General features: G+C 40.1%; 1 protein-coding gene and 1 long non-coding RNA gene across 2 annotated transcripts in view; both read right to left on the bottom strand.

The window, feature by feature from the left end:
• Positions 1-13,074, bottom strand: part of HOOK3 (hook microtubule tethering protein 3) — an 80,005-nt gene that overhangs the window by 66,236 nt on the left and 695 nt on the right. The gene's annotated exons all lie outside the window — the stretch shown is intronic.
• LOC107306412 lies at positions 12,415-12,985 on the bottom strand. Its single transcript, XR_001552111.2, has 2 exons — positions 12,859-12,985; positions 12,415-12,740 (listed from the first exon to the last, which is right to left on the bottom strand). It is a non-coding gene; the product is annotated as an uncharacterized LOC107306412 (long non-coding RNA).

Genomic DNA, 13,074 nt, shown 5'->3' with positions numbered 1-13,074 from the left:
GGAGCACATATTCAAGTATATTCAGGTACACCCCTCCCAATGAATATATAAAAGAAATTCTAGTATTAGAAGTTAACACTAAGCACACAAAACTCTTAGAAGTTTCCCAAAATCCTAAGACTTAACTGTTCCCTAATATCTGACATAGGAGCAAAGCACAATGCTGCTAAACCCTAGCAGATCCATATATTATCACTGTTCTAGTTATTTTGGTGTGCTTAGTTAACAAAGTGACAGGCATCAAATGCAAGTCCATAACGTGACAAACTCTGGTATTCAGATGGAAACTAACATACATAACTGTTGTTATTCAGAACTGTAAAAGAGGAACAGCAAGGTCCACGTGACAGAGCAATTTGATGACAGAATTACTACACTTAAGAAATGAGCTAGGTCACAATTTTCTCTCTATGGACTGTGCTCTGAAAACACTGACACAAACCTGGCCTGAGGATGCCAGGTAACATCTTAGAAGAATTATGCAGTAGTAAGAATAACCTCTTATAAAAAAATACAACAAAACACAAGTCAATATATATAATTTCTGTACGGTTCTACTTTAATCCGTTTTCACGCTAACAACCTTCAGGCTATCTGCAACCCTCCCCCCACCACCACAGCAGCAAAGCACAAAAACACAAGGGAGAGCTCTTTTCTTCATTTCTCTTTTGATGTGGAAAAGAGCCCTCTGCATCAGCGAAATCTTTTCAACTGGTCTAAGGTACCCAATCTTTCAAAATAAAATGAACATTGGTTTTAAGGGATGTGGATGAGTTTTCCTAAAATATTTTTGATTACATGACATTTAGAGAATATCTGCCCACTTCTTCTGCTGTTATTCTCCTTTCACGGAAGACTAGGCTTCTTAGTAGGAAACATTACTTGTATGCAGAAGAGATAAGAAAGCCTACAGGACAGCTTGCAACTTCAGGCTACATAGATATCAGATAACATTTATTGGTTTTTTGTGAACATAATGTACAATTTTCCTGCTTTACTGGAATCTGAAATACTAACATTAATGTAAGTCATTTCCCAGTAAACATCCTCTAGGTGCGTATCTTACAATTCAAGGCAATTCACATAACAAAAAATCATGTAAGTTCTTTCTTCCATGGAAAAGGCACTCATATCAATGTCCAAATTTTCAGTTACTTGGTAAAGTCAAATAAGCACACTAGCAATATCACCATTTAAAATTTCAAGAACAAGCACCTCAAGTGAATGTTCCTTTCTTCCATTTACCCAGGAAGAAACAAAACCTAGTGCTTGATTAGGAAAGGCAACAATGGTGCCTATGAAAAGACAAAAAAAAAAGATGAGCTCTCCAAGTCTGTCCACTGAGCAAACCAAACAGCCATCTGCAAAAAGACATGAATGATGCACACAGTCCAAGAACAAAACAAATGACTGTGTGGCATACAAAACAGACAAAAGTGATTTATATGCCCTAAATAAAATAGGTTTTCTTACAGCTTTGTTTGAAATGCTACCTAAAAATTCCCCTCCTACCACAGAATCGGGGTACCATAATAGATAAACTAAACACTCAACAACAACAACAACAAAAATAATAAATAAATAAATAAATAAATAAAAATCAACAAAAAACACACACAGCGGATAAAAGAAGGGGAAAAAAAAGAAAAACATGAAAAACCACATAACAGGATATAAAATAAATTACTATGTTGCCAGAAACTTCCATTTACCTTGAATCTCTGAATTATGGTAATACTATCAAAGGAATATCAAGCAATTCTGTGACAATTCAGCAACACTTCAGACAGAAAACAATGACTTCTCTCTCATGAAAGAGTTTGCAATGGCATTGAGGATGCTTGTGCTTGAACTTCAAGACATAACAACATTAAAATTTTCAAGTACAAACATGAAAACTTTCAAATTTTGCATACTATCCCCTTAAATTATCAAAGCTTTAATTGCTGTCTGCCACACAACAGACAAGCAAAAAAAAAATCACCTAAAAGCTCTACTCTGTTGTTTTCAAGTATAGTCAAAGCAAAACGGTATTTCCAAATGCACAATACCGACAATTAAGGTCTTTACTCATACTGCAAAGTAATCTAATGTCTTGAAATTCATTTTGCATATGGATATATGAAACACCTCCTTGACTAAGTAAAAGTGAAATTAACAGATACTACTATATTGAGGCAGGAAGGGAGTTTGCTTACTCTATTTTCAAGTGACAGAAAAACAAGGCACAATCTCTGCTGTTTTCTAACTGATTTTATCATAATATTTACAAACAAAAAGGTCAAAACTGCCAGTTACCCTTACCAGGTTACCCATCTGAACTACTTATTCCACACTCACACATGCAAGACCACCACTGAAGACAACTGTACTTTTTATTAGATGAGACAGTTCAGAGAAAAATTACCATTAGTTATACAGCTTGTTCCTTTGCATACATACCTTTTTAAGAAATACTATGTGTTTTTTTCTTTCCTTTGCAAGCAAAGACATTTCTACTGAGATGTTTTTAACAGATTTTATTCATCTCTTAAAAAAAAAAAAAAAAAAAAAAAGTACTGTATCTTTTTCATATTCTTCAGGCACATGAAAACAAAAAATTTATGTCAAGCTTAAACTATGAGTTCGCTCTCGGATCATTCCACACAAAGCCAGCCCACTCTAAGAGAAAGCAGAATTCATTTTGCAGAAAGGAGAAGAATGGTAAGAATGTGGCAATACTAAAGCACAGTCCAACTGTAGAGACAGCACAGTTTGTTTGGTTTTCTTCTTCTTTTTTTTTTTTTTTTTTGCACGCCTCTGAAATGCTTTTCAGCAAGGCCTGCCCTTATATGCTGCCCTTCCTGTGCATTGCAATCTCCTTCTGCCCCGAAGACTTCTCCTTCACCCTGCTGGAACTGTTCCTGCTTCTTCAGTCTGCAATACCACAGTTCCCCAAAGTTTTAACTTCATTCTCTGTTATGATCCCTTTTTCTGCTTCTTGGACCTCTATATGGAACACTGACAACAAGCTGGATGCACTAACTGACAAGGCAGACTGAGGAAATGGGGAAAAAAAAAAGATCAGCTACTGCCCCGCTACGCCCTCCTACCTTCCATCAATTTCCATGTAAGAACAGAAAAAGGTTATGTTAATTTGTTTGTCCAAGTATTTATTCAGAGCACCAGTATACAAGGCAATAAACATAAGCAGTCAATTTTTATACTGAACTTAAAAAAAAAATAAAATAAAATAGCATTGCAGGTGATTGTTTCAATGCAAAGCGGGTCTAATACTGGGAGCTGAATTGCTGCAAGAACTCAGGACCATGGCAAATTTGAACTACAGTTCTAAACTACATCATATGAGTAACAAGGATTTGTCAGATACTGTGGAAAAAAGGAAGCTATGAATTTCATGGAAAAATATTCATGATATGAAGGTGAGAACTGGACAAACTCAGTGCCCAAAATACACTAGCTGAAGTTCAGGATGTGGTTGTGGTGGAGTATCTACCATGCCAGGAAGCTGGAAGAAGAAAGGCACAAAAAATAAAGGAAAAAAAAAACCAAACAAAAACCCTCCAAAATTCCTCCCTTCTTAACACTAAGAATGAAAGCTCTGGTTTTTGTATAGTGATTAAATCCACAGCTTGCTTTCTTACTGATGGAACAATTGCATAATAATTATTATTATTTATCTTCTCTATAATATCTAAAATCTCTTTAGAGGATCTTAGGTAATAAAAATACTGTGTGACTAAGTTAATTTACGCATAAAGGCAACAAGAGGGAATGGTCAGTTTCCAGACAGATACTGTCGAGGGCAGAGTTCCTTCCAACACTTCCTGATGCTTCAGAATTATTTGCCCATTAACTATACTTTTGGAGCTGGCTATGCAAGATGACAACTCGCTGTTCTGTAGAGCCTACATCAGCAAAATCACCACAAATGAAACTAAGCACACACAGCTGAGATGAGAAAGGCAGCTAGAACATGCAAAAGGAAGGAAGGAACCAGCCTCAGTGGCATGCATGCAAATTGCAACAGGCTGCTCACAAGAATACTTGAAAGAGTAGAACCTTCAGTAAGGTTTCATCACTTTCTTCACCCAATTTTCTCTACCTGGCGGGCAGCACTGCTACCTTCTCCTTGGACAACCATGTCATAAGTTATTCAGTCCAAGACTTCAGTAGGCTACATACAGCAAACAAACAGGATTCAGGCACTCAGACAACCAACAGTTTTATTCAAGAATTTAGATTTGGGAATATTTTTATTTGGATGAAGACTCTCCTCATTAAAAACTCAAGAGTTGCTTTGCAACTTTGTTAGGTGCTGCAACAGATGAATAAGGAAATGACAAGGCCTTTACATTACTGGCTGTGATGTTTCACACCAATTGCAAGCTCAGCCCCACAACATTGCTCTAACTTCTCAAATTGGCTGGGGGAAACAATATAATGAAGAACAGGTAAACAGGTTGAAATAAAAGCCAGGAAGACACCATTTACCCATTACAAGCCAAACTTTCAGTGTAAGGAGGTTAAAATAACTTATTGTCAATTAATAACAGAACAGAGCTGTGGGAACAAAAAGCAAATTAAAACCATCCTCCCCCAAACCATCCCCTTCTACCTACTCCCCCAGGCAGCACATGGGAATGTTCAATGGGCACTGTGCTCAGTCCATAGAGCTCCTTCCATCTGTGTTACTCCTGTCCAGTCCTTCTGTGCTCCAACATGGCTCCATAACATGGGGCACCTCCTCCCTTTGAGCAGCAGGGGGTCCCCAGGCCCTTCCACAGGCCACTCCCATGGACATATGATTAAGACAATGAACAGATAAATGTGCTGATGTAAAAACAACACTACAGAGCATTTGTGATAAACCTAACATTCGACACATAAAATGATGGCTGAACGTAGTTAAGCCTAAACCAACAGGTTTTTGAGTTTTCACCCACTTAATAATTCTTTATTTAAAAGTAATGCTTACCACTGATGCTTTATATTACGTTCTCAAAATACAAGCTATTAGTCAGTGCAAAACTGCTAGAGCACGACTTTAACACATTCTAATTAGTAGGGTACATGCAGTCCATTAAGAACCAAACACCTCCTAGGTCTAAAAACTGCTTCTCCTGGAAAAGAAAACAAATTGCACAGCTTATAGGAGAACAATTTCCTCGGCTGAGCAGAGTGTAAAAACTTACATAGTATCTTGAGTGGTCAACTAACATGATTTCAGCAGTGTAACAGTAACAACCAAACACAGGAAGTGTATCAGTTTTAGTACTCCTAGCTTACAGAAGCCAGTATGGTAGTATGAATCATATGACAGTGTGCATTTTCACTACAGAAGGAAAATAGAATTGTTCTCTGAAGGTAGATGTCAACTACAAGAAGTCAAACAGGGCTCAATGAACAAAAGAGAAAAGCTCCTTTTGTCTTAAATGAAGATTGCTAGACAACTTCAAACCAGAACAGCACCAGGCAAACACACCCAAATTGATCCCTGTTACAATAAAGTATGGCAAAGCAAAGTTTGTTAGCTTCTTGAATAGCACTCTGAACAAGCCTAGCATTCTACTAGTCCAAGTTTAAATGCAATTCTACAATTAAAAAAAAAAAAAAAAAAAAAAAAAAGGGATGAACACAGGTGACAGCCCTCTGCTTTGCAAAATACAGGAAAAAAAAATAGTTAAAATCTACAAATCCACCCTCTTGCAACTCTAATTTAGGTGGAAAATGCTGTCTCTGTTGATACGTGGAATAAAGAATTCTCCTCCAAAGCCACAAGAGATGAAGCCAGCAACACAAAGCTGGACTGAAATGTCATCCACACAAATCTTCTGATCAGTGTAGAAACTGTCTTCACACGAATACGAGAGACTTATTACCTAAAAAATGGGATTCAGAAGGAGATGGCAGTAAGTTTTTATCAATCTAAAATTTCAGCTTTAACAGATTCTACAATGGGTAACACAGATGTAGTACACCACCAAATTTAGCATATCATGAAGTTCAGGCCTCCTCCACTTCTAGGACTTCTATTTCAGTAAACATTTTTCTGGGCTTCACCTATGCAGAACATGCCTTGTCAGAAGATGATCAAGTCTCATGATTCCTTAAGAACGGAAAGAGACATGATGGAACAGGCTGCCATCTTTTAGTATTGTCTGTACGTTAAGATGAGCTAAACCACAGTAGAGGTCCTGTTTGGTTTTGTTTTCCTCCCAGTCACTGAAGTAGCACTAGAACTGACAAAACATCTATAATTTCTCCTGCAGTTACACAGAATCACCGAACGACCCGGGTTGGAAGGGACGTCAAGGATCATGAAGTTCCAACCCCCCTTCCTGGCAGGACCACCAAACTTCCACATTTACTAGATCAGGTTGCCCAGGGCCCGGTCCAACCTGGCCCCAAACACCTCCAGCGATGGGGCATTCACAACCTCCCTACCCAGGCAGCCAATTCCACAACCTCACCACTCTCCTAGTAAAGAACTTCCCCCTAACATCCAACCTAAATCTCCCCTCTTTCAACTTGAAACCATTTCCCCATGTCCTACTATTATTGGCCCTTTCAAAGAGTTTACTCCCCTTCTGATTATAGGTTCCCTTCAAGTACTGAAAGGCTGCAATGAGGTCTCCCCACAGCCTTCTTTTCTCCAGGCTGAACAAGCCCAGCTCCCTCAGTCTGTCTTCACAGGGGAGGTGCTCCAGCCCTCTGATCATCTTCGTGGCCCTCCTCTAGACTCTCTCCAGCAGCCCTCTGTCTTTCTTGTACTGAGTTAAACACAAACATACTTCTACTTATTTTACCCTGAAATTAAACTATAGATACCTTGCTGCCATGGCAACCAAGGCCATGTAAAGGATTGTCTTATCCAACTCCAGAATAGAAGGAAGGCCCACTTAACATTTTGCAGCTCTGGAATCAACAAAATACCCTTATCTCCCAGATCCTCTAGTGCCCATCACAAATGCTACAGATGTGTGTCTGGCTTCTAGTTTAGGTACCTAACTTAGCTATCCTAAGGGATGTAGCTCAAAACAGACAAGAAGACTTTCACTGACAAAAGAAAGCAGTGCAAAGAAGCTTGCAGCTAATGGTATGAAAGAGCCCTACCATTTCCAGGGCTTTACAATCCCATTTACAATGCACTTCTTTGGCACTACTTGTTCCACTACACACAGCACTCCAAAACTCCTGCACACCCCCGTGAAAAAGCCACAACCCTTTATGGCTCAAGGTAGCTCACTCAAACAGCCCCAGCCATGCATTCACTTAGATGCTTTTGCCTGTCACAAACAAGTGTGCTGGAGGCTAGACCACCCCCTCTGATGTTAGATAACTTTTCCCTCCATCAAAGCCTTCTCTTCCTTTCCACGTTTTCTCTTGTTCATTGGCCTGAATGAGAAGCACTGGGTAAGTCACAGGAATGATTAAATCACACCAGGCAAAGGCAGTCAGCCAGGAGGATGGCATGTACACGCTCTGTGAGGTAAGAAGACACTATCAGTGGGCTGGGGATGGTGGTATCCCCTAATCCCCTTCCCTGGGTGGCAGGACATATCAGGCTGTGAACAACACAGGCTACAGAAAGGACACCAACTTCTCTGCACTTCCAGCAACACATGCCTGTCTTACGCTAGCGTTAGTGATCAACGAGCTTTTTTTTAATTTAATTTTTAATTAAAGACTTGGACTTGCAAATTGAACTGATTAAGCAACACTGAACTTTGGAGCTGGAGAAAACCAAAGTTAAGTCTCTGAAAGAAACGGAAAACTTAAAAAAAAAAAGTTAGTAAAGTCTTTCTGAACCGTGATAACACTGAGCCCTTAGCTCACCTAAGAGAGTAGACAGCAGCAGAAGAAAGTGTCTCGTGTCCTTTTTCTTTTCCCCCTCCGCTGATCAAAAGTGCATGCTCTACTGATGTCAAATGCATTGCAACAAAGACTTCTGCCAGTCCAGGAAGAACAGAGCATCAGAACATTCATTGTCCAGTTCAAGAGCCTCAAAAAAATCCCACAGTAATGACAAATTAGCCAAATACACAATTCGGATATTTTTCAATTGACCAATTAACTATCTCAAAAAGATGGAAACAGGTTCGTCTCCTCACCTCCCACTTCAAGATGAGCAAACTAACAGTTGTTTCCTCATTTCCTTAGTACTGCTTCAGGTTCATGGTTCTCCGCAGATAAACCTGCTTCTTCTCCTGGCAGCATCTCATAATTCACATGGAAAAGTAATGGGCGGAACTGAGACAGTGCACACACTGAATCACATTGCAATGTCATTTTTTCTTCAGAGATCACTACTCAGCAGCTCTTCAGAAAGGAGTGAATTAAAAAAAAAAAAAAAAAAAGAAAAAAGGGCAAAATCTTGGGACAAGGCCATGACAAACTAAAATCTAACAAAGAGTAAAAAAGCAAACATGAAGAATATTGTCCAGAACTAACAAATCCTGCTCTCATCCTTTTCCCAGTCTTGACACATTTGAGATATAAATGAAGGGGAAAGATGAGGAATACATACAAAATGTGCCTTATTATCTTTAATTACTATTTGCATATTATCATTCTTCTATCACTTGTTTATAGTCTTTAAGAGAAGTTCTGCCTGTCTTATCACCCAACAACAGGTTAAAAATCCCTATTGTCAAACAATGGTATGAGATACCCCAGCTCCTCCAAACACAGTGAATGAAACGCTCAGAATATCAGCCTTTCAAATTACAGTGCCTAAAAGAGTGGAACAGCAAACTCTGTCATCCTACTTAGAGGCCACTAAAAATAAAGGCACTTAATCTACTGGCCTCTTGCAGCAGATGCAGGCACTGTGCCATATACCTTCACCTATGTTCCACAAATGCTGGCAAACTCAGTGTTTTCTTCTCTCTGAACAGTAACATATTGAAATTACTTTCTTCACCTGCTGTCATCACCAGGACAATCAGTCACTATGGAAATCTGATGATTTTTCTTCAACAGGTAAGAATTGCTGATGTAACAGTATCATCAGAAGGAAATGAAACCCTAGAACTTTGTGGTCAGCAATTAAGGATTGAAAGCATTTATGCAGGCTTAGCTAGTTTCCTACAATCTTTGTATGCCCAAGAAATTAGATGAGTTCTTAAAAGCATAAATAAACAAGGATCGAGAATAGCATATTTCAAAAAGGAGACATAATTGAACAGGAATGGAAAACACATTTTCGCTAGCAAATTCTGGTAGCACTGGTCCTCTTTGTAAAAAGGGCCCAAACAACATTTACAAGCAGCCTTCTTGAAGAGTAAAAATCTCTAATTCAGCACTTGCAAATGCTTCCAGCTGGAGATAAGGCACTGCACAGAAGACAGATACACAGTAGTGAGAAGACTGTCCTGCCAAAACAGGGAAAGATCAGAGAACAGACACCATATAAATGGCCAGATGTGTTTTTAAATGTGAGAAAGCCAAGCCAGTGGTCCTGTACAGCATTTACAAAATTCACACATCATAAGGCTTTAACATATTTACCAGGAAAACTATGTTTGGCCTTGAGGGTTGGAAGAGAAAGCAAAAGCAGGCAAGACAGCAAGCTGGCAACTTGGTGAAGGCAGCATATGGCAAAATAAGTTACCTAACAACATGAAAGAAAGAAAATTCACAGCAATGACCTCCTTGAAGAATGGTGCTGTGGTGCTGTTTATACACCAATGCTAAGCAGCCTTTCCAGTATCAGACCTTATTCCTATGTTAAAAAGGAAAATTTATCAAATTACATGCCAGAAAGCCCGTAGACACCACAATGATTTCAGACACTGGCGCATCGCAGTGCAACTGCTACACACATATTTGACAGCTCTCCATGTTTCAAGACATGACTCAGTGATGCATCTGAGTGAAAAGCATTCCTAGCACTGAACACAAAGCAAAACAATCCAGATAGTCATCTGTGAACTAGTCACAAGTTTTAAAGAGGAAAAAAAAAATAATGTTGTGAATCTGCATTAAGATATGCTGAAACAATCTTAAAGTCACTTCAGGCTTACCACGCTGCCATGTTTTTCTAAACAGCACTGGCTGTACTACTGCCTGGATAACTATACCACAGCTCCTAGAATAGTCTCAGAAGAGGCTTCTGGGAGATTCTTGGTCAGGTAACAGTTCTGCAATTACAGCAGCCTGCAAACACCACTCAAGTATAAATATCAGCTTTGAGATGTCAGTGGTGGGGCTCCTGTCCTTCACTCATCTTCGCCTGATGTGCTACAGCCCTGGATGCCTCATCATGGTCATCTGCCGAAACGGAAGGAAGCAAAAGCCCTCTCAGATGAACATCCTACACAAAAATTATTCAGGAACCCATACCACAAAGCTCATGGAGAGGTAAAAGGTGGTGGGGTAAAAAATAGTCAAGAACAAAACACAATCACAGGTAAGCAGTTTGTTCTAGCTAAAAGATACCAGAAAAGGAACATCAGCCATGCATGGGGGAAGACTTGAGGGATACTCTCAGGTATTAAAATCATGAGTTGGCAGAGGGAGGAGCAGTTTCAGCTCACCTGTGCCTAAGCCACTGAACAGTCAGCGTTGGCTGAACAGGTTCTCAGACCTGTGGAAAGCCTTATCTGCTCTACTTAAAAAACAGACAAACCAGTTCAAGTACCTCCACATAAATGCAACGTGAAGCAAGCAATCTGGGGGGGGAGGTTAAACCAGTTCTTAACAACAGCCACCTTCTCTGGCACAATGGAGGAGAGTGGCCACCCGAGGTATGCATAAACTGTAATTAAAACAACTCTGTTTTCCCTTCTAAATGAGCGGTTTCCTGAGAATCACTATGGGACGTGGGAGAAAAGTCAGGCAAAAAAAAAAAAAACAACCAAAAAAAAACACAACCAAAACTTGTTCATACAACTAGTTTCACTGAGGACTAAAAAAATGTTGTCACTTTTTTTTTTTTTTTTTTTTTTTCAAATTCCATGTTTTGGAAGAAACTGAGGCCACCTTTCTTCACTTTGTTTAGCTGAGAGAGCTTCAAATCTGCATTCACACTAAAATACTGAAATAGTAAAAATAATGCATAACCCCACACATTCATTCAGTCAGGAAATGCACCAGTTCTGAAGCTTTTAGATAAGGATTTACTAATATTTTTGCTCACCAAAAAATAAGCAGCTGTCTTCTTGCTTAGCTCAGTGGGATGGAAAGGCTGGAGACATAAAGGAATCTACACAAACCATTACTGCAGACTCCACTGGACAGGTACATGATTTAAGGGCCAAAGACCATAAGTGACAACTACTGCTCAAACATGTCATGACCACGTGGCAACTCCTATACAGTTACTAACCCTCACAAGACTTTATTATTTTTTTTTCCCAACGGCTTAACATTTTAAAGAAATGCAGAATTATTTTCAATGGTAACAATGAAGTTTAGCGATCGAGACGACTGACTTGCTAAGCAGCAACCTCAAACACATGAATTAAAAATTGCTAGCTGGTTCCACTGGTTTCCAGAATAATCCAAGACAAACTGACATTAGCTTTACTGACATGCAGCAGACCTGCATCTCATTTTTGTCTGAGATACAGTGTACTTTGGATTTAAGATGAGAATTACGTCGATAGCACACCAACACTCCAGCTGTTGCACAGCAGAGCTTACTCTAAGTCAAGGACACTTCAGCTCCTCTCCAGCACGGAGGGGCACAGGGAGCTGGGAGGGAACAGCACCCAGACAGCAGCCCCACACTGGCCAAAGGGAAGTCCCATAACACACGGTGTTGTGCTGAACAATAAAACCAAGGGGAGTTGGCTGAGGGGCAGCCACAGCTCAGGGACTGGGTGGACCCTGGTTGGCAAGTGGTGAGCAATTGCACTGTATTTATATACATTCTTCTGTATATTCTTCCATCATAGTTAAAGTATTTTCCCTCTGTTTTCAGTCCTATTTAACTGTCTTTACATCAATCCATGAGCCGTGGGTTGTTTGTTTTTTCTTTTTCCCCCAACTGTCCCATTGCGCTGGTAGGGAGCAAACACAAACCTGTGTGATGCTGAACAGCCTGGTGGGTTAAACCCCCAGCTGTCCTCCTGTTCTTTGCAAACAAGAACTGCTAGCTCTAATTTCTATCAAGAGTAACCCAGACTCCACTGGATCTGAATGCATGGAAGTGGTGACAAGGCAGGCCTTCAAAACATATATATACCACTGGTTTATATCATGTTAGTCTGTAGAAAAATCTATTGTAGGGAGGAGGAAGGCAGCCAATGCCTTATTTATCTGTGTTCTATGTTCTCCCTTGCAGGCATTTTCTCAAGTCTATTTTGCCAGCCTATGACCAACACTCCACATTACTCCTAGTAGACCAACAAGAGAATATTCAATCTCTGACAGAAAATTCTGCAGCAGCTCACATGGTTAAGTACAACAGCCTCATACTTAGAAGATCTCATTTGCTAGTTACCTGGAAATCTGGGGAGATACAAAGTCACTGGGAATGTGGGCACCTGCTAAGTGTACATCTAAACTTTTGTTTTCCTCAGAGGCATGGGTGGTTTATTGACAGAGAGAATCAGAAACACGTATCTGACAGCTCAAATGAAAACAGATGTTGGCAACACATGCCAGCAGATCTTCTCCCATGAACCCAAAAGGCCTTCACCATCCTCCTGGTGCTGAGTCTTTCTCTGCCAGGACTCGCACACACCTGCTTCCTCAAAGCCTACCAGCAAGAGGACTTCCACTCCCAGCACCTGAGAAAGAGAGTAAGAGAGTAAGGGAAGCCAAAAGCAGGACGTGACCAACCCATGCAAAAATACAAAGACTGGCAAGGATGCAAAGGAAGGAAACCAAAACTGAGATACTTCTGACCACTACAGCAGCAAGCAGCACACCCAGGTACTGTGCGTGCACCCTTCCCCAAATCCTCAGCTTCCTGCCCTTTCCAGTCCAACTGCTCATTCCTAGCAACCGTGCTTCCATTGCTCTTCTAATTTCAGAGACATACAACCTATTGTTTCCCAAGTAACCTGTCACCATCGTAGCCACGTTCAGCTCTGACCTCACACAATCTAAACAGAAAACAGA

This window comes from Coturnix japonica, chromosome Z, assembly GCF_001577835.2.
Source record: "Coturnix japonica isolate 7356 chromosome Z, Coturnix japonica 2.1, whole genome shotgun sequence".
Lineage (NCBI taxonomy): Eukaryota > Metazoa > Chordata > Aves > Galliformes > Phasianidae > Coturnix > Coturnix japonica.
The sequence above is the reverse complement of the archived record's forward strand: the minus strand, read 5'-3'. Positions and strand labels throughout refer to the sequence as shown.